This window comes from Euprymna scolopes, chromosome 9, assembly GCF_053919585.1.
Source record: "Euprymna scolopes isolate OS-2025 chromosome 9, ASM5391958v1, whole genome shotgun sequence".
Taxonomy (NCBI): Eukaryota; Metazoa; Mollusca; class Cephalopoda; order Sepiida; family Sepiolidae; genus Euprymna; species Euprymna scolopes.
In genome coordinates, this window is record NC_136490.1 from 132,599,727 (window position 1) to 132,625,540 (window position 25,814).

Below are 25,814 nucleotides of genomic sequence, written 5' to 3' on the forward strand. Positions count from 1 at the left end.
CCAGGCTAGCATAATATATGTAAGTATCCAAAAAGATTAGGATAAATAAAGATAGAGATATTGTCCAATAAGAAATATTACTAATATAACATGAAAATATAGTAAAAAAATATAGTAAAAAATATAGTAAAGTATTTATTTCTGATAAATTACGAGGGTCGTTCCAAAAATAAAGCCTCCAATTTTTTAAACTGGAAAACTAAAACGTTGAAAAGCTACGAAGACAGGAGTAGTATTATTAAAACAAGCGACCTTTTGTGCTCGAGATTTATTCTTCCACATAGATACCACCCTTCTCAATGCTCTTTTGCCAGCCTATTTTATTTCTCGATCGTAAAAATTCAGACCACACTTTATCACTCACATCTCTGTTGCCACTCTGAAATTGACGAACCCGTCCCCTAACTGTGCAAACATCAACTGAACTGCATCAGCTTTTCAAACATCCAACAGGTGCCGATGATTATTGATCGATTATAGTTTCTGCATGGAGAAATTGATGTATCTCTGCTTCTGACGGACGTCTATGACAGGAATTGCTTTCTTAGAGTCTCACACCGTTAATATCTGCAACAGAGAGATGGAACTTTCATGTCACGAATACATAAGCTGTCATCATAACAATGCCATTCGCAATGCGCTCTGATAAATTTGGGTGGAATAAAAAATAGAAGGTGTTACTTTTGGAACGTCCCATTGTATGGCATTCGTTCTTTAAAAAAAAATTACTTAGTAAGTACCCTTCGTCAATAATTTGAGATCATCATATATTGATAGTTAACAGTGATGGTACTATTCTTCCCTTAAATTGCTCGCCGAGAACGATTATGATATGCCTTGGAAACCCCTACAGTCTCAACCTGAAATTAATCTTTCCTAATCTTTAAACTATTTAGCAATCTGAAGTTCCCTTTACTGTAACCTTTCTGAGTATGACAAAAATAAAAAATAAATAAATAAAATAACTCAGTGAATAAGATATCACCAATTCTGGCGTTTGGGAGGATGTGGTCTCATTCTTTATTTGCCATCGCTTCGAAGTTTTATTCTCACTTAGAATGGTAAAGGGAGTTTTATGCGTTATTCTCTGCCTCACTCTATCAAAGAATATTTGTGATAGGAGCCGTTTTTGAATGGAAAAATTTAGAAGTGAAGAGGTCAGAGAGTTAGACCAGTCAGATGTAGCACATCATGTGATTTCCTGGCGAACTTTTCCCTTTCCCATAGCTGGCGAGCTTTCAAGCAAAGAAGGCCGGTCTAACATCTCTACCCAAGATAGTGCTTGCGAGTGTCTGACGTAGCGAGACAATCTGTCTGTCTGTCTGTCTATCTATCTATCTATCTATCTATCTATCTATCTATCTATCTATCTATTTGTCTGCCCGTCTCACGTATACACATTGTGTTCCTGATGTTTTTCTGTGACTGTCTATAAAAACGTGAACATTTTATTAAAACATCGGCGTTCGAGTGATTGTATTCCTGAATAAACAACGATGACGAGAACGTCGACAGGATATATAAATGATTTATACACTCAGCAGTAAGCTATCATATAACAGTATGAGTTGAATATAATCTATAATTCACTATTTACAAAATATATTCCCACAGAAAAAAAATCTGCAAAACATTCTATTATAAAAGTTACATTTTCGTCAAGAATAAATATATTTGAATATTAAGGAAACAACTCTCCTCCAAATTATTGGATTCAACATTTAATAACAACAAAAGGTTGCCGTAAAACAAAACAATCAAATCTTTCAGTGAATTATGAATTCATAACAGGGACTTCAAAACTACCCATGAGTCGACTTCCAGTCGCCGAATCAACAATAGTGTAATTTCATTTTCATTAATTAATTAATTCTAGTTATACGATATCATACAAAAGCTTATGCTGAAATATCGCATTTTCCTAATAACCACATTATAGAAAAAAAAGAGTGTTCTATATACGATTCTATAAAAACACTAAAATAAAGAGAAAATGACTCTGTAGGTTTGGAGGACAATTAGTTTTGTTATCGCTTTTGGAGAATTTCAGATCAAATCTAGACAATGCAAAAAGCTGTGAAAGTTTCGCGTAACATATTGGTAAAAGCGAAACAGACACTAAATTAATAGAATAACAAAAAATAAAACGTTATATGACCATTTATTGAATTAAAAAATATTTTTCTAATATAATAATTAGAACTAGCGAGACCTGTGGAAATTCCACAGGGGACATTCATATGTAATATATTGATGCTGGCATTCTGTAGATGTTCAGAGATGAAAATGAGGTTATTAGAATCTTGGGTGTTTATTTAGAATGACACCTAATCAAAAAAATGTACTCGACATGGAACGAATACGTCTTATTTAACAAACATAATTGATCAAGTAGTTTTATTGCATTAACTTGAATCGAAACCGAAATAAAAACTTATGAAAAATATATATATGAATTCTTGGTAAAATTCTTTATGACAAAATATGGAAGTACATAACAATTACACGACCCGGATGTAAGCGTGACGCAGAAAGTAACACACACGCTATCGTATGAATATATAGATTTCAAAATAAATTTCAGCAGACATCTTTTCTATTTTTCTGAAATAAATGAAAATGATCATTATATAAAAATGTAAGACTTATATTTATATATATAAAACCCCAACTTTTTGAAAATATACGACGTTTTTTGAAAAACATCTTAATGAACGATCCTCTAAGCAAAGAAAATTCTTAAATGAATGAAACTGACCATAATATAAAAATGTAAGAACGTCTGGAATTTTCTTTCCTTATTTTGAGAAGAATTTTACAAATATTAAAAACAACAACAACAACAACAACAACAACAACAACAACAACAACAACAACAACAACAGCAACAACAACAACAACAACAACAACAACAACAACAACAACAACAACAGCAGCGGCAGCAACAACAGCAACAACAACAACAACAACAACAATAACAATAATAATAATAATAATAATAATAATAATAATAATAATATGTCCACCAAATCTGAAATGCAGAAGTGCTGAAAAAATATATTTCAACGACTAGCGATCCAAAATATAAGTATCCTTCTTTTGGAGAATTATTTATGTTTTCATTTGTACATGAGTTGCAGTTGAGACTTCGTGGGTTGTTGATCCTCGTTCAATTGTGTTCCTTTTAAATATTGGTAATATTGAACGGCTTTTAAAATGACCATCACGAAACGAGACAGCTTTTACAGTGTGTCTATCTGACGATGATTCAATGTAACCATTTCGCTATTATTCGAATAGTATTTATATTTCAAAATATTATTTCGTTCAAAGCGATCCGTATACACATAAGTATTCATGTACTGTATTCACGTTTTGGTGCTTTTTTAAAATTACACTTAATAAAAAATACACACATCTTTTTTAAAATTACACTTAATAAAAATACACACATCTTTTTTAAAATTACACTTAAAAATACGCACATCTTTTTTAAAATTACACTTAATAAAAAATACACACATCTTTTTTAAAATTACACTTAATAAAAAATACACACATCTTTTTTCTGCATATACTTGTCACAGAACGAGGATGCCATATTCTAAAAATGACGTGAATTAATCTAGTAGCTTTTTTAAACAAGAAAATCAAATTTTTGGAGAAGAAAACGGGTGAAAAATGTTTTTAGAATGGGTTACAATTCAAAGTCCAACAACTCAATTAGGCCACAGAGATTTACTAATCGTGCTATTTTATTATCTATATATTAATACGGTAGTGTGTGTGTTATTTTCTGTGTCACGCTTATATCCGAGTCATTTAATTGTTATGTACTTTCATTTCTTGTCATAAATAATTTTACTAAGAATTTTTCATAAGTTTTGGTTTCAGTTTCGATTATAGCTGATGGCACTTAAGTCATCTATTTTTTTAATGAATAATTTTATCAAGAATTTTTTATCAGTTTTGGTTTCGGTTTCGATTATAACTGATGGGATGGCACTCCACTAATCTATTTTTTAATAAATAATTTTATCAAGAATTCTTCATAAGTTTTGGTTTCAGTTCCGATTATGGCTGAAGGAACTCAAGTCATATATATATATATATATATATATATATATATATATATATATATATATGCATATATATATATATATATATATATATAATTTTTTTCATAATTTTTTTTTATTTCGGTTTCGATTCATGCTAATGTACACAAGTCATATATATATATATATTTAATTTTTGAAATCGCAACGTTATAATATATAAAAATCGATAGAACATTAACTCTATAATAATATATACGAAATCTGCAAGAATTAAAATATCATATTTAAGCATAATTTACGACCGGGCTTTTCTGGACATTCGTGCTAGCTTAGATAACTACTTTAGAAGTTAAAAAAAAGCTACAATAATATCATACTGTCTCTATTTACACTGAAGATCTACAGAATGCTAACATCAATATATTACAAATGAATTAGTCCCCTGTGGAATTTCCACTGGTCCAGCTAGTTATGACATTATTAATTGCTAAACATTTATTTTCTTAATTAAAAATAAAACTACTTGATCAATTATGCTTTTTAAATCAGACATATTCGTTTCATGTCGAGTACATTTTTTTGATTAGGTGTCATTCTAAATAAACACCCAAGATTCTAATAACCTCATTTTCATCTCTATTTTTTACGTGTACCATATTTACCTATTTTTCCACTGGTGCTATTTTAACTGAGCTAATATTTACGGGTTATTTTTCTAGGGCCATTTTTACTAAAATTACTTATTACGATCTATAAGTTAGTTTTTTGATAGTTAAAAATACGTACATAATGATTCTTTTATTAAGAGTACCAGCAATGGAAAACTAAGTTTTGAACAAAAACGGTAAATGTATTTTTTAGAATCGGAAATTAGGATGAAATTCAACAGGCAAGTAGAACTATAGAATAATGTTTATGGAAGTTCCGTATAGTTTTAAGTACGCGGGAGAGAAAGGAAAATTATTCATAGTGTTCATAATTAGACGAAGTTTTGTTGTGGGTGTTTCATAAGCACTGCTTATCAAGGCTAAAGGAAATCGAAGTTATAACCGGTAAAAATTTGATTATTTGAGAGGACAGTTCAACAAGAATCTGGTAGCATTGGGCTTGAAAACAAGTATATTGTAGTCTTTCACCGACAATTCAATTCAGCAAAAATAAACAAAACAAAAAAAAAAACAATGCTAGTCTGTCTCTGCTCTATCGTTATTTTAATGGCAAGTGCTCATCTAAGCTCTAATCTCCATCTTGCCAAATTTCCATAAAAAAAAAACACTGGTCTAGCTGAAACCACTATCAATAATTATTCGCACTCTCCCTCTGTGCATAAATCTAAACATGGATTCCATGAAAAAATCTAATTTTCTAAAACCGGCCGTCCGTGGAACTCTGTTCCGCTGACCTGTTTTCCATTTGACTACAATCTGGTCGTCTTCAAATTCAACGTAAATAGGCTCTTGTTGAGGTGTCCCCTTAGGAAATCAAATTATACCAGATTTCTACTACTAATGATTACTTCGCCATTGTCCCAATGACTAGATTAAACTCACTTACCCTTATCCTCGAGTGGTCTCTGGTCCTTGATAGGAGGCGACATCTTTGTAAAAAAATAAAGAAGAAAAAAGATAGTTCTGGGGTATAAATTTTGCTCATAGATGTTCAGTTTAGGTTGATGGAGAGAAAAAAAAATAACAGAGGTATGTTTTAAAGGGGAGAGAACCGTTTACGTTTGCGTGAAAGGATGGAAGTATATATCTTTATATAACAATCTATACACATTGATGTTTATTATAGAGTTGAGAATAAACAATAGTTTTCATGTTGAGAACTTTTCGTTCTTTGACTGTTAAGACAGAAGACAAAGACCACATGAAAGAATTTCATACGATATTTATCTCGTGATACAACAATGCTAATAAATCTGACCGGGGAGAATGAGCGTCCCTTGCTGATCTTTAACAAGAAAATCGATTGATGATTTAATCAGACAGCAAAGTAGGAAGTTCAAAAGGTTTTTCTGATTTTGAGCTTGCAACTACGCTAATCTTCAATCCTTCTGGACTGGAGATATTTCATCAGACATTGTGAACAATATACCAATCGCGGACATCGCAATGGAAAAAGGATACTATATTTCATCCTTATGCTCTTGGGATACACAAATCAGAAGGAAAAAAGATGAAACATTTTGTTTATTTGTCAAGAAAATAAGGAGTTTCTGAAATTTTTAACAGTAGCAAACTAAACAAAATCGACATATATATATATATATATATATATATATATATATATATATATATATGTGTGTGTGTGTGTGTGTGTGTTATTTAATTGTTTTTTGTTTTTCGTGATACTTTTTGAAGGAATTCAATTTTTTATATGAAAGTACATTTTTTCCTAAATGCGAGTTGGGTATAATGTTCTCTTCGAACAATTTGGTATCCCCGAATGGGAAGCAGCATATGTATTGTTTTCAAAATATAAATATCCACTGACACGTTTTTCGTCGTCCAGGACTCATCAGAGTGGCTGAATCTCGCTAGATTCAGCCACTCTGATGAGTCGTGAATGACGTAAAACGTGTCAGGGATAATTATATTTTAAAAACTGATGTTTATTTAAATACGTATTCGGACAGTTTAATTTCGGCCACCGATTCCGTAGTCAGGGGGTAGGACTGCCGACTGTCATCACGACGGTTCTAGGTTCGATCCTCGGCTTGGGAGAGGTGTTAGTCTAGCGGCACTGATGAGTTGTGAAACAACGAAACAGGTCTGTATGTCGATGACTAAAATATATTTTATATATATATATATATACAGACACACACACACACACACACACACACACATATATATATATATATATATATACATATATATATATATATATATATACTAGTGATGGGAGGATACGAGGGGCGTGCAATAAGTAATGCCCCTGACCCACTTCCCATAGCAGTAGAGCAACGACACTTGGTACAGTTATTAGTCTTTCTCTACATAGGAACCACCCAGAGTTATGCAATTCTCCCATCGTTTGATGCAGCTCTGGAGACCCTTTTTGTAGAACACCCCAGGCTGGTCCTCCAACCACGACGTGACTTCAGAAATCAAGGCTGCATTATCTGGGAAACGCTTTCCTTTCAAAAACAACTTCATGGCTGGGAAGAGGTGAAAGTCAGCGGGTCCAAGGTCTGGAGAATAGGGAGGATGGGGAAGATTTCATAACCACATGCCAGTGCTTCTGAGCTGGCGACAACCGAGTTGTGGACCGAAGCGTTGTCCTTCAGGAGGAGGGTACCTTTGATGATCTTGCGCCGCCTCTTGATTTTGATAACTTCCCTTAATTTCCTCAAAAGTGAAGCATAATAGGCTCCTGTAATTGTGGTAAACTTTGCCAGAAAATCTTTCATATCTACTCCGTCCTGATCCCAGAAGACTGTGAGCATGACCTTGCTAGAGGAGGGCTGCATCCTTGCCTTCTTTGGAGGTGGTGAGTCCAAGTGCTTCCACTGCATTGACTGGGCTTTGGTCTCTGGATCATCCTATGTAATCAGTCTTTTGAAAAACTTTGACTCATCCTCTTGCACATCTCCAAATTCATCCTTGAGCACTCGACGCCTTCTCGATTTTGGAATGGTGTGAGCAACCTGGGAATCCATCTGGTAGGCACCTTATGCATATGCAAATGGTCATGAATGATAGTTTCACCGACCTTGTACTAATCTTGACATCTTGGGCTATTTGGCGAATAGTAATGCGCCGATCTTCCAAAATGGCAGCCTCAACTTGACGGACAGATGCCTCATCAATGGCAGAAGAGGAGCGACTAGGTCTGGGAGCTGTTTCCACAGACTTCCGATCATGTTTGAATTCACGATGCCAGCGTTTTACAAGGTCATATGATGGGGCATTGTCACCATAAGTTTCTTTCATTTCATCAAAAGTCTCCTGTGGTGTGCGTCCTTTCAAATACAAAAACCGGATCATTGCTCGACATTCAACAGGTTCCATTTCACACCTGACTACGTTCAAACAACTGTAAAACAGAAACCACAATTAGTTCAGAGCTGTCATTTGCCACATAACCCATAGAGACATAAATCATTGCACATGCAAAATTTCAGCTAGATTAAACAACTGAAAGTGGGTCAGGGGCATTACTTATTGCACGCCCCTCGTACCACTATTTTTTCCGACACAATTACTAATTTCATACTACCTTCCAATTCTTATAAATCTCTAAATATTTAACTACAGGGTTGGTATTTTTTGACGGTTACCGCAAAAACAAAGTTAAATGTGCAGATGTTTTCTAAAATGTAAAAATGAGGGGGAAATGATTTTAGTGTTCCTGGTATTTTAAAATCAATAAATATTTTTTATTGTATTATTATTATTACCAGCAGTTAAATATCTTTTGAAACAAAATGAAACAGTAAAGGACAATTAAAAGACTTGTTTTTGGTATCGGAAAATATGCACACATTTTTCCGATTCCGATACCTAAAAAAGTTTCGAATTTTTCTAATCTAGATTCAGATTCCGATTAATAGTCTCTATATATTCTATTCTATAAATTAAACATTTTTAATCGTAAATATAAATTATGTATGTGTTTTTATCCAGTGAAAAGTGTGAAACTACAAAAAACACACTTACAAGCCCAAATCACCTGCATCGGTATGATCTCAATCAGATTATGGTAAATAATACTTCATATCAATTCTGAAATTAAGTTAAGCAGGAAGATAACTGTTTCTAAATTTTTGAGATGGGGATTGATAATTCATATTATTTGGGGTTTTCGGACTACTGTTATCATTTTGAGTATTATTTTCAGAACATCTCGGTCCGACAAGCTATAACTGAAAAAGCCGATGTCACATCATTCGGCTTTTTCAGTTGTATCTTGTCGCACCCAGAAATCTTTTTGTGAAAGTCGAGAAACTATAAAGAATTTCGAACGGAACACTTTATTACATCAAGCATGACCTTGTAAAAATAACTCCCAGGATAAGAATAATAGCCCGAATACTGCAGTTAATTGAATTAACATTATTTTTTCTTTCTTTTTCTTTCTTTTTTCTATTCAACCAATTCTCGAATAGAAGTGGGGGGGAGAGCAAGGGAGCAGTTAGAAGTAAAGGTAGATAGAGAGAGAGACAGAGAGAGAGAGATGGAGAGAGAGAGATGGAGAGAGAGAGAGAAAGGATATATAGAAAGATAACTGATTTAAAAGAAAGAAGCGACTTACCCTTTTTAGAATTATTTTTTATGTTATAGGCAACTGAGAAGCAGCCCGTGCTATTGTGTTCAGACTAGAAGCACTAGAGAAGAGACCAACATTCATTTTTACACATGTGGTTAGAAATATGTACCACGCGATGATCAAATACAGACATTAAAAAAAAAAAACTTTCTTGACCCAATGATTGATTTTTCGATTATTGTTAACAACATTTCAACTGTCTTTAGGTTATTTTACGCTGAATCGTACATATGTTTGCATGCATTTAGTTTGTACATTAATTTGTCCGTAATCGTTTTTATTCTAAAACCTTATTTTTGACGGTGGCAAGACTTTGTGCACCGGCCTTCCTTTACCACGGCAACGACTCTGTGCTTAAATTCACTAAAATTAATCAAAGAAGCAATTTATATACGAGTGTACGTACGGCAATGAACAAAGATTACCATGGCTTAAATTAGCCATTTTTATGCACATGTTTACAAATAATTTTTAAATAAATTTTTTAATAACCATTTCTCTCAATATACAGCAACAAATTACATAAACAGTCTGTAAATATCTATTTAGACCATAGATGGGATCCTGGCAGGTGCTACGATTTTGAGTTAGAATGAATTTGAGAGCATGATCATGGCCATAGCTAAGAGAATGCCGGTAAACTAGGTCTCATATATCTGCTGACGTCACTAAATAAGATGGAAGCCGCCGCTCAGTCTCGAAACACAACGTATACACCCTTGTAAGGTTACCTGAGCGTGAAATTGTGAGGCAAGAATTGTGCAATCCCCAACCACACCTCTTCTGAATTTACCCTGCTTGAGTCCATTGGAATGGAGAAGTCCAGCACGACTGGAAACAATGCCGAGATGAGCGGAGTGCACACAACACCTGGAATTCCTAAATGGGTACCCATTTTAGTACTGGCCAGGCTCAACGTTACTTAACTTTGGTGATCTGACGGGAACAGGTGTGTCAACGTGATTATAATACCGACTAAGGTATTAGGCGAAAAACGACTATTTCAAAGGGTAATCATTTTTCTGTTTTAGTTCGTAAAGTTGCCTTGTGGTTGTATTCTTCCAAATCGCCGTGAAAATTATGAAACCCGTCTAAAGTAGACTATATTTTCTTTTCCAAAAGATAAAAAATTATTTTACAGAAATAAGCCATTAAAAGGGGAAATTTTTGTCAGGCAAATACATCAAAAGTAAGGTATATTTATATTTTTAAAAGGTGCATTTAATTAAAACTTAAAGGAATTTCATGACGTTAATTGATGACATTGTTAAAATGAAAAAGAAGCTAGAGGCACTTATTCTGCCTTGACAGAGTTCAAAATAGACTTCTTAGTCTATTGGAGGATGGAGTTTTCTCTTCCCTGCAACCTTTTTTTTCACAGAAGAGACGTTGCGAGCCTGTCTCTGCTTTATCATTATTTTCATGGCAAGTGCTCGTCTGACTCCAATCTATGCCTCCCCACCGCCCAACTTTCACGACAAACACTCGTCTATCTGAAACCACTATCATTAATTTCTACCACTCTTTATCTGTAACTAAACCTAAACGTAGATTCTATTACCGAAGCTTTTTTCTTAGAACTGCAGACCTGTGGGACTCTCTTCCGTTTCGCTGCTTTCCAACTGACTACAATATAGTGGTCTTCCAGTCCAACGTGACAAGTTCTTGATGAGCCACCCCTTAAGTAATCCAATTTACCAAATGTCCACTACTAACGATTACTACGATATGCTCCCATTGAACACAGTACACTCATTAACTCTTATCCGCCAGTGGCCTCCGGGCCTTGATAGGTGGTAACTGCTGTCGTAAAGTAAGTAAGGTTTATTCACTGTTGAAGTGAAAGCATGCACGTGGTACAACCAAGATCCGCCAGACTATCGATAAGGAATAAAAGCTATAAAAAAGACATTTTCTAATGTCTTTTTTAGAGCTTTTATTCCTTATCGATAGTATGACGGATCTTGGTTGTACCACGTTGTATCACGTGTTTTCTAACATTAAAAACTTAATTATAAAATTAAAAAAAAAGGAAAACGATTAAATTTATACTAAAACTAAACCTTATTAAATATTACTTTTAAAAAGAAACAAGAATTATGTATATAAAATTTAATATGTTTGAAACAGAATACAATCAAATGTTACATAAACTGAATTATGAATTTAGGGAACAAATTACCAAACAAGACTTAAATAAATAAATAGCCAAAAAAACATTAAATCAATAAATAAATTCAGAAAAAAACGATCAATAATTTTAAAATGGAAACAAACGATAAATGAGTTTCAATGAAAACGAACGATAAACAATTTAAAATGGAAATGAAAAATAAGTTTGCATGAAACGAAACGATGAATTATACAAAAATTAAAACAAAGCAAACTAGATTTCAACAAATAATTTAAAATGAAAATGAAAAATAAGTTTGTATGAAACGAAACGATGAATTATACAAAAATTAAAACAAAACTGCACGCCTGTGGAACTCTGTTCCGTCTGCCTGCTTCCCTCCGGACTACAACTTGGATGTCTTCAAGTCCAATGTTAACAAATTCCTAATGAACCGCCCCCTTTAGTAAACACTTCAGCAAATCTCCTTACTAACTTAATGTACTTGCAATAACCCTTATCCCTGAGTGGCTTCCGGGCCTTGATAAGTGGTGATCACCGTGTAAAAAAAAAAAAGCAAACTAGATTTCAACAAATAATTATTTGAAATTCAGGTACTTATGTTATAATATTTTTGCATATTCTTATAGCACATCATCCTAAATCTTAATATTAATTGATTAAAAAATCTTTAAGAAATATATAAAATGGTGGCGAATGGTGTTATTTTTGGAAAATTTTTAATTAAACAATTCTATTAAAAATAGCAGAAAAAGTTTGATATTATTCTGCTTTTCATATTATAAAATGCAGGCTTTTATCTTTCTGGAAAAGTTGCTTAAGAATAATGGATTTTTATAGACTTTAATTCGTTAAAAAAAAACAAATTGTTTTTTATACCATTTATTGGCGTGCCTATATAAAAAGAAAATGTTGGTCACCAGAGTTTAGCTCAGGACTATGTAAGTATATGTGCGTGCGGCTTGATGCTTCTTGTCGAACCCCATGGGCGGACGGCCCGGGAGAGTATTACACCCCAAGGGAAATAATTAGGTTTTGTAGAAGTGCTATGAAAAGTCCAGCTCTGTCTCCTGGTCGGAAGAGAGAGAGAGAGAGAGAGAGAGAGAGAGAGAGAGAGAGAGAGAGAGAGAGAGAGAGAGAGAGAGAGAGAGAGAGAGAGTATGTCGCGTGTTAAGATTTTTTATCAATTTCTATCACTTGCTCAGTTCGCTTGAGAGATAATCTCTAATGAAGCAGAGCAGAATGGAAGTTGAATACTTTCACCAATCAGCGCCGAGCTTATGAACTAAACACAGATTCAGAATCGTAAACCGAAGCTGCTGCGTTCTTCTGTAATCATTACTGCTATTGGAATATGACCCCTATCCAGAACTGAACTGGGAGTAATGATAACGAAGTGACCCTTACAGTCCGCCCCAAAACCCCTCGAATAGTGACCTCAACATCGGATGCACTTTAAGAGTACTGATTCGCCAGGAATTATTGTTTAAACATGTTAGCTGTAAATTGTGCCCGACTAAATAACGCCTAATAAATAAAGCGAAAATAATTAGGGATTGGCCAGATGCCAAACAAAAGAATTCTTCATGAAGTAAAAAAAAAGTATGGTAAATAAATAAAAGAGAAACGCGAAAAGGATGTGATAAAAATAAATAAAAAGAAAAAAAATGTTGATTATAAAAAAGATATGAGTTGTTCATGTTTATATTGTAAGTAACCTGTGAATATTCGCGGAAAGATAGAAATTCGAAAAAAAAAACATGGCTTGTTTAAAGACATCTGACGTCAGCTGATTGTCTCTTCTCGCGCTGTTCTCGTTCTGTTGTTATCTGCCCGCGAGAAGTCATCAGTTTACATCGCCTTTTACTCATCAATCCTTTTCTCACCCGTACTTTTTTCTTTATATTCTGTTTTTTTTTCTATTTAATGTTCATACGTTGGCGCTTTTTACTTCCTTTTAAAAGGAAAGAAAGAAAAAGATAAACATGTTAATTCATTCGCTTGTGTAAACATACGCACACATATAACTCAAACAAATAACTGAGTCTGGCTACGCCCGTTCTCAAAAGTAGTGCCCATAAAAATGTATAGAAATACGTGAGACAGAAGGACCAAATCCGAATGGATCAAAATATACACACATAAAAAAAGAAAAAAAAGTATTTATTTAAATAAACAATAAAACGTTCAGATTAAAACAAACTTTATTGTAAGTAAGAAATGCATTTTTAGTCAAACTCTATAATACTACAAACAGAGGACTGGCATTGTGTCTCTTAATTATATAGTTATACATGGTATTCGCCTCCACTTGATCACAGGCCTAGTGGTAAACGACACGAGCTGACGGCCTGGGTGTCCCAAGTTCGAATCCAGTTCGTTTCACAACAATCATTTTGACTTAGGATGTTGGCAAACTTTACATGCTCACTCCCGTATGGACTTGATAGCTTTCTTTTTCTTTGGAGAATCAACAATACCCAACAATCATGAGGTTGTTTACACATCAACTGAGAAAGCTAACATGCTTGCCCGTCAGTTTGCATCAAACTCTACCTTGGACCCAGCAAGCCATTCCCTCCCCGATTTTCCTCTGCGGACAGAAACCACGGTTGATTATCTAAAATCACGCTTTCTCAAGTACATGATATTATAAAAAACCTATGGATTTAGACAAGCCCGTTCTACAGCAGACATTATAACTGTAATCTCTGAATGATTATACCAAGCACCGAATAATGCAGGAGAGGGAGATATATCTAAGGCTTTTGACAGGGTATGGCTTGATGGTCTTCTCATGAAAGTAAACTCCTATGGCATTACTGGAGGACTGCTTAGCATAATTAGATCCTTGTTAAATGAGAGAAGAATCCAGGTTGCCCCAAACATTTGATATACATGCGGGTGTACCTCAGGGATCGATCCTTGGACCTTTAATATTTCTGATATTCATAAATGACTTACCTGATAAAATTGTCTCTGAGATGGGCATATTTGCTGGGGACACCACACTCTATAGCAGGCACGTGGGGAAAACTAATGAGCACATATCTAAGGTAATAGCTGAAACCTTAGAGAAATACCTTCAGTCTGTAGTGGAATGGGGTAAAAAATGGATGGTAACTTTCAACGCTGCCAAGACTAAGCTCGTTTCCTTTAATAATTACACGAAACCTTACCAACCACCAATAACTATGGCTAGAGATACTTTACCTGAAAGCACATCATTCAAGTTCCTTGGCTTAACGTTCACAGGAAACATGAGTTAGAATAGATACATCGAGATTATTGCCAAGGCTGCTGCAAAGAATGTGGGCTCTCTATACCGTGCTAGGAAGTTACTTACACCTGAAAGTATCCTGTACCTTTACAAAGCCACCATTCGCCTATGTATGGAGTACTGCTGTCACATTGGGCTGGTGCATCTGCTACTAGTTTCTCACTCCTGGACAGGGTCCAAAAGAGAGTCGCCAACCTAATAGGTCCTGAATTTTCATCTAAGCTTCAGCCCCTGTCCCATCGACGAAATGTTGCATCCCTCTGCCTGTCTTTCAAGTATTTCAATGGTGGATGATTTGACGAACTACAAGCCCTTGTCCCCCCCCCCGACAAAAATACAATCGAAAAACCCGACAAGCAGCGAAGTCCCACTCCTACACAGTTGAGATCCCTAGATTTAAGAAAACCTACTCTAATAGTTTCTTCCCTAGAACTGCAGAACTTTGGAAATCTCTCCCAGTTTCTTGCTTCCCCAACTGTACTGACATGCAGAAGTTCAAGTGTAATGTGAACAGGCACCTTGCTCCTAAACTCCCTACATAGTACTCCTGCAACTTAGGTCCCTGATAATAGCTCCCTACATCAAAGTGGCAATGTGCCTTGTTTAGGGCGAAAATGTGATAAAAAATAATTGTAACTAGAAAATATTGAGAAAGCTAATGCCAAGAATAGAATCTTCGGGTTCATACGATATGATGATGGTGACAGGAAGTTGTACCACAAAACAGGAAGTTGGTAATAGAAAGGTCAAATCGCCAACTTTGGCTTAACAAAAATAGTCTGAGCATCCCCGTCATCATTCTCTGACATGAGTGTGTCAAACGATTAGCGATAAACCAACTTTTCAAAGAGGGGAGACAAAGGGAGCGAGGACTTCCATGAACTGCACAGAAACAGCGGATATTTTAACCGTCAAATCTAAACGTATATACTATGCACTGAATAAAGGAAGGGAAGCTAGGGCTGTAGTCTTTGCTACATCCAAAGCATTTGACAAAGTCTAGCATGAAGGGCTTCCCACGAAAATTAAATCTTATTGTAGTCTTGGACGAATACTCAACAATGTCAGATCCTTCCTAGACAAGAGAAAATGCAGGTTGTACTCGATGGCTGTACGTCTAAACAATATGATATTAATGCAGGCGTGTTTATGCGCTCGATACTTGGACCTTTATTATTCCTGATATTCATAAATAACCTCTCTGATAAAATTGTGCTTGAGATGGGTATATTTGCTGATGACAACAAGCTCTATAAAATACATAATGCAAACATGAATGTACATTTATCTAAGGCAATTGGAGAAACTCTAGAAAACAACCTTCACTCAGTATTGGACTTTGACTGTAAGAAGATTATAACATTTAATGTTACAAAAACTAAGCTTGTTCCCGTTAAATATTATAAAATACTTTCTCAGCCACCGATTAACATGACAAATAACACTACCTGAAAATCCATAATTCAAACTCCCCAGCCCAACACTAACGGGCAACATAAATTGGAAAAATACATTGAGGATATTGCCAAAGCTGCTGCTAAGAAGGTGGGTCCCCCCCTAGCGGACTAAACCATTACTCACACGAAATAGCATCCTATATTTTTACAAAGCCACATTTCGCCTATGTGTAAGTTATTATTGCCACATTTGGTCTGCTGCATCTACCACTGGCATCTCCCTCTTGGACATTATCCCCCAAAGTGTTTCAAATTGAATAGATTACACACTATCGACAAAGCTCGAAGCTCTGTCCCATCGCTGCAATGTCGCATCCCTTCGCCTGTTTTACAAATACTTAAATGGAATGTGCTCTAATGAACACATAGCACTTGCTCTCCCTCCACCTACATATTCCCGACTGACCCGACAAGCAGCAAAATCTCACACCTTCATTGTTGATGCTGAGAAACCTTCTACTCTAATAGTTTCTACCCTCAGATTGCTAGGCTTTGGCATTACCTTATCGTTTCCTGCTTCCCTGACTTGCAGAAGTTTAAATGAAAACAGACATGTCGCTGCTCAACTCTCCACAGTCCCCCTGTAAGACTCTCAAATAATAACCGTTTATCTTTCAAGTAGCAATATACTTTTCTTTTAGGTTTAAAACAGTTAAAACAAGGCCGATAGCCATTAGTCGCGTACTCTCGTGTAATGAATGAATGCGTGAATGTAGGACTGACATGAAATTCTTAAAGATAAACTAAAATGACCGAAAAATGGGCTGAAATGACTTAAATGAATAAAAAGTGAATGACTTAGAATGACTTTAATGAACTTAAGGATGAATTGAATGACCTTAAGAATGACTTGAATGCTTAAACAATAACTGGAATCATTCAAAAACAACTTCAATGATATGGAGAATGACTTGAATGGCTTTGAGACTGACTGGTTGTAAAGTGGGTGATCAATTTACAATAAATTAATACAGAAAAGTTATCCCCCACTTTATATCACAATTAGTACAGCATGTAGTAAGACAGATACTACACTTTGATCTTGGCCAAAAGGCCAAGAAAAGGGTATTTAATTGCTTCCCCACCGAGCAAATTAGGCACGGCCGATTTTTAATGTGAGAAGTGAAGGGGAAATGGAGACCAACTCCCCGGGAGTAGGGGAGCTGGATAGTGACAATTGGTATGAAGGGGTGCCCCTACATTGACCAAGGTCTTATATGTGGGATTGCCCCCACATATGGTCTTTGCTTGCAGTATCTGCCAGATAAGATACTACACTTTGATCTTGGCCAAAAGGTCCAGAAAAGCTTAAAAAGCCAAGAAGAGCATCTATTAACAACAGACCTTTGATCTTAACCAAAAAGGCCAAGTACAAAAGTGTTACGGACAGACCGACCGACAGACCGACCGATCGACGGAGTGACTTATAGAGTCGCTTGCACGCGACTAAAAAACGGAACACATCTCAGCACGACAGCAGAACAAGTGGTACCGTGCCGACAAACCTCGTCGACTGATTGGTGAGGACTGATTCACGATTGCTATAAAAATATCATACAAGTAAACTTTTCGTATTATTTAGATGATTTTCACTAGTGTTCTCAAGTTGAGTGTTATTTTTACAACGTTTCGGCCGATCGAAACCTTCGACATTATTTCTATTGAACTCAGGAATTTATGAGTCGAACTTGGAATTTCACAACCTTTATTTACTCCACGAGGGTAACATGCTCTCGTTCCTTCAGTCATGATCGGACAGAATACCTAAGTAATTCGCAATTGTATCCTGGGCATCATCCGGAGTGAACATTGAATATTCTACCTACATATATGTGTCACTTACAACTGGAGCTATTTAGTTCTCTCCCACTGCAAGAACTTAAACACCAGAGTCGTAAAGTGGAATGGAGAAGTCAGCGCTTAAAAGTACCTGGACAGCCCCGCCGGCATTCCCTGGTGAGGGCGCCCCAGTCTATTAGCAATAAACTAATAAACTAACCTCTTCTCAATAGTTAGGTTTAATATCTGTTGATTTTGAGGGTCCAAGATACTTACAACTGGATTTTACTTAAGAATTCAATTGCGAATTGCTTAGGACTTCTACCGGATCATGGCCGAAGGGACGTGATCATACTACCCTTATATATTAAATAAAACGTTCTGTTCAAAAGTCCGTTCAGATTCCCGGATTCATCAGAAATATTTCCGAGTTCAATAATATCGGAAAAGGTTGGAGGTTACATCGGCCGAAACGTTGTAAAAATAACACAAAAGATTAGAACAGTAGTCCGAATAATCTAAAAAAAAATTCGAATTATCAATCCTTTTGTTAAAAACATTAGAAACACGTGTAAACTTTAATTTGTCATATTGTAACAAAAAATGAAGATTTATGTTAAAATCATAACAAATGTGTGACTATTTTTTATTTAATCGAAGACCAACTCAAAATGTTTCGTTTGATTTCGAATGCGTTGGTTAATTCAGTTTTAATGATGGTATTCAAATAACCTATCTGATAAAATTGTGTTTGAGATGGGTATCGAATCAACTATAGTTAAACATTAATAGCATTGGGAAATATACAACCCAACAATTTTCTCTTAGTTATGACTAGGTCTAGGCAAACAGAATATTTCAGCATATTTTCATTGTTTTGATTCTCGAGTCTGTATCCATTGATATCTTATATGCTCTTACATAGAGTGATGTGGTTCTCGATTGATTAACTGTGTCTGTGTCGGATACATACTCTAGATCCAAAACAATGAAATAATATGCTGTTTTCATAGCCCTAGTTATGACTATAATAGCAATTTATATGCATCTAGCTGTATGCGGTGATGTTTTTGCAATAGCTATTGTTTAAACATTTAATGATTCCTGATGGGTTGACATACCGTAACATATACGGACAAATTTAATATTAAATTAATAAGATTTTTTCCTTACAAGTAAGTCAGTTTCGTAATATTTATTCCTTTATATATTTATTACAGAAGGTCAGGACTACATTTGTACCGTCGGTTTGAAATCCAAACAAATAGAGACATATGTAAACAGAGGCTGATGAGCGTCCGACATAGGATCCGGCATAACAAACCGGCTGTAGATCCCTTTGTTTAGATTTGAAACCGATGGTACCGATGTTGTCCTTATCTTGTGTAATATATATATATATATATATATATATATATATATATATATATATGTGTGTGTGTGTGTGTGTGTGTATGTGTGTCTGTGTGTCTGTGTGTATGTATGTTTGTGTGCGTGCGTGTGTGTATATGTGTTCCTTTATATTCACTATAATTTCTCATAATCTTTGTTACTTAGTAAATGTTACCAAAGTAAAATTTATATCGTTCAGGTTGCAACCTCACGAGTCCCTGTCATAAAATTGAAGCGAGTTATAATTAAATTTAAGACAGCGTAAATATACGCTCGGTCCATCAAAATATTCTCGAGGCAATGTCATTAAAAGTGTCAATGCGCATCTCACTGCGCAGATACTTAGCAAGAACGGAAGTAGCCAGGGTCATCTGTGTAAGATACGTTATAGATCGTAAAATGGAATTTTATTCGACTAGTTGTTAGCGCAATATTCCTTTTCGAAGAAGACGATGATGTAAGATTTAGCAGACATGTTAGGGAAGAGATAGTTGTGAATCCCATCCTATTGGCATTAGTAGTTGTTTCAGTGTATCTCATCCTTTTAAGAGTTGCGTTTATTAGGCAAAATGTAAAATCAACCACTCTTCTGTTAAGGGCCACATGGGCCAGCTTATATAAACAGAAACTTTTAAGAATCCAATTTCTTTTGCAATGTTCAATACTACGGTTAACTGTTGACTGAATTACCACAAAAGTCTTAGACAGATGTCACAAAATTTTATACAAGGTGTCCGAAAAAACCACTGAAGGATTCTGAACTTAAATAGATGTTTTATTTCTGATGATATCTTTCGGTTATTTTAACACAATCTTACTACGACATTGGACATTTAAAAAATGTAAAAGTTAAAGTCTCTATTTATGAAAGATTGTCTCTTTTAAATGTATCAAATTTTCAGCTTCGCATATTTGTGCTCTTTCTAAAACATTATTCATGACAGATTGTAGAATCTTTGGATTTATTCATGACAGATTGTAGAATCTTTGGATTGCGATTTAACTCCCTTATTTCGTTCCTGACGTTTTCCTCCAATTCTTGCAGGGTTTGGGGTTTGTTAACATAAACTCTTTCTTTAAGATATGCCCACAAGAAAAAGTCAAGTCTGAGAAGCGTGGTGGCCATTTGACATTGCTGTTGATAAGCTCTTTGAGTGAAAACAATTGACCCCTGATTTTGAGTGAAAACAATTGACCCCTGATTTTAAGTCAAAACAATTGACCCCTGATTTTGGTAAAACAATTTCACAACTTGCATAGGTTGTTCACTACTACACTTTTCCATAATTAATGTTCGAAATATCATTTGTAAAATATCTGAAATAGAGAAAAAATAATCATTAATGGTAAAAGAACAAAGATTTTTAACCCTTCAGTTACTTTTTGGACACCTTGTACTAAAACTGATGAGCAGAGAATTGCCTGACGATAGAAGCGTACGCATTAAAAAAATCTTCAATAACTGTCGCTTTGATTGCAATTTTCGGATATTAATCTTCGGATACAATTCCTATTTTATCCCATGCAAAATGAGATCCTTTATCGAGGATAAGAATTATGAGAACGCATGCCAATATAAACATATTATTTGGATTAATCGGATTACAATTTCCATCTTGAGTGTTATTTTCACAACCGTTCGTATTCCAGTGTATCCTCTTAGCTCGGGAATTTTTCTGTCGAACTCGGAAATCTGCACTTAATCTTGAACATAACCCTTTTATTTAATCTACATGGGTAGCATGATCTCATTCCGTCAGCCATGATTGGGCAAAAATCCTAAGTAATTCGGAATCGTATTTTTTCATGTAGCTCACACTGAGGACTGAACCTTGAAATTGTGCAGATTCTTGTGTTCGTCAGATTGCCAAGTTTGACAATATACACCTAGAGGAGATAGGACGTTACATCGACCGAAACGTTGTAGAAAATAACACTTAATGAAAAAAGGATTGGTCCAAATAATGCTATAATAGAATAACAGCAGTAGTCCGAATAATGCATAATACGAATTATCAATCCTTATAAAAATAAAATCAGAAACATGATAGACACATGTTATCTTAGCCTTATCAATCGCAGATATCTCCTTAAAATTTGCGCTTTTAATAAAGTTTAATTTCCTCATTTTAATCAACAAAAAGCTTGATATTATTTAATTGGAATTCATTATTGAGATGAGTATTATTTATTAATTAGCCTCAATTTTTTACTCAACAACTATGGGAGGTAGTAATTGCAGTGAATGCAGTCAGGAGATTCAGAGTTCCTATCCGTCGCGGTTACCACCTGATGAAGGCCAGAGGAAGAGTTGGCTGAAACGTCGTGAAACACCTAAGAAAAGATGAGGATAATAGTCCGCAATAAATAAAATAAAAAAAAAATTGATGTTTCATATTAAAAGTTATGCATCAGCAATTTTATTTGATAATACACAGCACATATTTTATCGATATATACTCAGTCTGAAATGAGAGTGAAATTAGATCTATTTGTTTTTCAGCTGTCTGAAAAAAATTCGTTAAAACTTTTTTTATAAATATTGTATTTATTTAGTTATTGATTTACCCGTACAATAAAAAGCACACACATACACACATATCTATCTATCTATCTATCTATCTATCTATCTATCTATCTATCTATCTATCTATCTATCTATATATATATATATATATATATATATATATATATATATATATATATATATATATATATATATATATTCAGCCATTCTGATGAGTCGTAGACAACAAAACACGTGTCAATGGATAATTATATTTTAACAATACATATACCGCTCCTCATTTAGGTATATCAAATTGGTCAAAGGGAAAATTATTTCCAACTTGCATTTAGGTAAAAATGCACTTTCGTATAAATAATTGAATTTATTCAAAAATGTTGCAAAACAAAAACAAATAATATCTATCTATCTATCTATCTATCTATCTATCTATCTATCTCTCTCTATATATATATATATGTGTGTGTCTCTCCGTCTCTTTCTGTCTGTCTGTCTGTCTGTCCGTCTGTCTGTCTGTCTATCTCTCTCTCTCTCTATATATATATATATACAATTTATTTAACAACTATACATTACAGATTTCAGAGAAAGATCATACTTTACATGATATGGATTTTGAAAAAAAAAAAAAAAAGAGTCGCGAAAATACATTAAACAGAAATAATCACTGATTCGATCGTACTTTCTAAAAATGTCTCTTTTGGCGAAATTACCGTGTTTACGATGGCCGACTATATGGTTGCTTGGGTCTTAATTGTAACTTTGTATTATTTAAATAAAAATTATATCTCAATACATACACCATATATAATGATGAAGAAAGTAATAATTTCCATTTAGAAGTAAGCGTTTTCGTAAAGATAGCTTAATAATGTCAGTTTATCAGATTCGAATATCGTTATATAGTGTTTGGACAATGTTTAAATATTTGATTAAGCAGACACATATGGTAACGTTTAGAAGCGCTGGATGCCGCCTAGGCTTTAGGTAGTTACTAGTCAAGCCGCACTGAAGAGCTGTGATACAGCGAAACAGTCTTTCAGTGGATGACTATATATATATATATATATATATATATATATATATATATATATATATATGTACCACAGCTTTTTAGTGCGACTATGTGTACTCGCCTTAAGTACAGTCAGGTGATCATCTAGTTAATAGTTAAGATTCTAACCATATGACAAAGGGAGGGGCACTGGTAGATAATTCTCCATTTGTTAATTTGTTAATAAGGTAAATTTGCGTTAATAGAACCAACAGTTTAATTATCAGAGTGATCAACCTGATAAGGGGTGGTGACTTCTACACACACACACACACATACACACACACAACACACACACACACATATACATATATACATTTTTATTTTGTAGCATTCTTCATTATTGTTATTGGAATATTATTTGCTATAAAAATGGAAATGATATAGGTATTCTTCTACGAGTAAAATAATTGAAAAAAAAAATGATGAAATTAAACAAAAATTATGATTGCGGAGTGATGCTGAGTTTTCTGGTTATTTGAATGATATTTACCAGTATATGTGCCCTGAAGGTCTTAATCATTATTTAGCTTATTATATATGAAAACATGAAGTGTATTATAAGAAGTATATACTAAAAAAATGCAAATATTTATACAAACTCAAGAAATATATATATATATTTCTTGAGTTTGTATAAATATTTGCATTCTTTAAGTATATACTTATAATATATATATATATATATATATATATATATATATATATATATATATATATTATAATCTTAAGGCAAATAGGAACACAAATTAATGATCTTGTGCTATCGAGTTTTACAAAATATTTTAGGAGGTAATATTGTATAAGACATTCCCATGTATATAAGATACTTCCACACACACACACACACACACACACACACACACACACACACACACACACACACACACACACACACACACACACACATATATATATATATAAATAAGATAATCCCATATATATGTAGAAAAATACTTGATTATATGTTGCGCAATTTCGCAAAACGATTTCATTTCTTCGAGGCGAGAAATCTATCCTGAAAACAACGAAAACATACCGACTAATCGTACGACCTCACCAATCATTTCTCCCCTGAGAGCATGTCGTATGCCAATAAACAGATCAGCCATTGTTATCAACTTTCTCAACAAAGTTCTTAACTGGACATTTATGCCAAATTTATAGCCATATTTCTGAGGATTTATGACTATCTCGCATCAATAGTTTGACGTCTTTGGCCAAGTATATATTGAATGAAAATGTAGTAAATAAAATTATCTGTCCGTCCAACCTTTCAGTCAATAATAACATCATGTATATATATATATATAACTACTTCATTTACTCACAGATTTATATGCGAAAGTATAGATTTATGCGTAAACTTTAAGTATTTACTTGAAAAGTGCTCAATACGTAGGTAGAGCTAGTTAGTAATTTATAAAATATATATGGCGATTAAGCTACACTGAATATTCGGCGTTTCATCCACTCTAGGATTCGTCAGGCTTGTGCGCATAAGCCTGACGAATCCTAGAGTGGATGAAACGCCGAATATTCAGTGTAGCTTAATCGCCATATATATTTTATAAATTACTATATATATATATATATATATATATATATATATATATATATATATATATATATATATATTGTTGTAAGTCCGATATATTTCGCTATAAATAGCTTCATCGGGGTACGAAGTCCGGTACGTAATTTTTTTTCTTCTTCATTTTGGTGTTAAGGATGAGGTAATACATCGAAGTAGAGGAGAAGAGAAATGTACGTGTTTTTCTGTTGGTTCCGCGTGTGCTTGGTTCTAGTTGTGAGCGGGATATATATATATATATATATATATATATATATATATATATATATATATATATATATATATATATATATATATATATATGAATGATTGCAACGTCTTGTCAGACGAGTGCCACTTCCTCAGACCCTTAAAGTTCATGAGCCCCAAAATGACTTTTTTTTAAAGTCCTACCGGTGAATTCACACGCTCAAGCAGGCATGACACTGACGACGGTCATTGAGATCAATTATTACATTGCTTTAAACATTTCAAACCTCCACGCGTCACAACTTTTCCATTGCCACTGGACCACTGAAGGAGTATCTATACACAGATTACGTTACAGAGTCTTAGCTTTGTACGACAGCTAAGTCTCTCTCTCGGTTCAAAATGTTGAGATACAGCAACAAGCAAGAGCAAGATAGCCAGCAACAAGTTAAACTGCAGACCAGCTTAATCCTGGTACTGGTCTCCCGCTTTATAGTTTTGTAAATCAGAGATTTGCTTCTCCTAGAAAGGTTGCCTTCACCACAGCTTACGGGAGCCCTCTCCACACACACACACACACACACACACACACACACACACACACACACACACACACACACACACACACACACACATATATAAATAAGTAGGAGAGGATTTAAAGTATTGAAAGTTTCCTTTAAATGAAGACCTATCAAGATGTAGAACTATAAGCAGGTACAGTGGAATTTGAAAATAATAATAGAATTATAGACGGCAAAATCATAGACACAGATTTATTTGTCAATATAACAAGGAAAAGCTATGACTGGGCGCGTTATATGCATCCTCAATTATAGCTTTTTCCTATCGAAAATCATATAATCCAGTTTTAAATGTAAATAAAAATAAAATTCTTTTTATTGGCGCCTAAGAGTGTCTTTTAAAACAATGTGTCCGTTTGTTTTATATTTTTCACTTTATTTACGATACTTTAAGAGTCGACAAATTTTCAACTTCATATTCGGCGACCAGGCGCCTTTTCGGTTTAATGAAAAATAAAAAAAAATAAAACTAGGGAGTTCTTACGTTCA

At 34.3% G+C, this 25,814-nt stretch overlaps 1 long non-coding RNA gene and 1 pseudogene across 1 annotated transcript in view; both read right to left on the minus strand.

Moving 5' to 3' along the window:
• The window catches only part of LOC145285015 (uncharacterized), a 63,075-nt gene that overhangs the window by 22,250 nt on the left and 15,011 nt on the right, over positions 1–25,814 (minus strand). The window lies entirely within an intron of this gene.
• LOC145285401 (U2 spliceosomal RNA) lies at positions 17,148–17,273 on the minus strand (annotated as a pseudogene).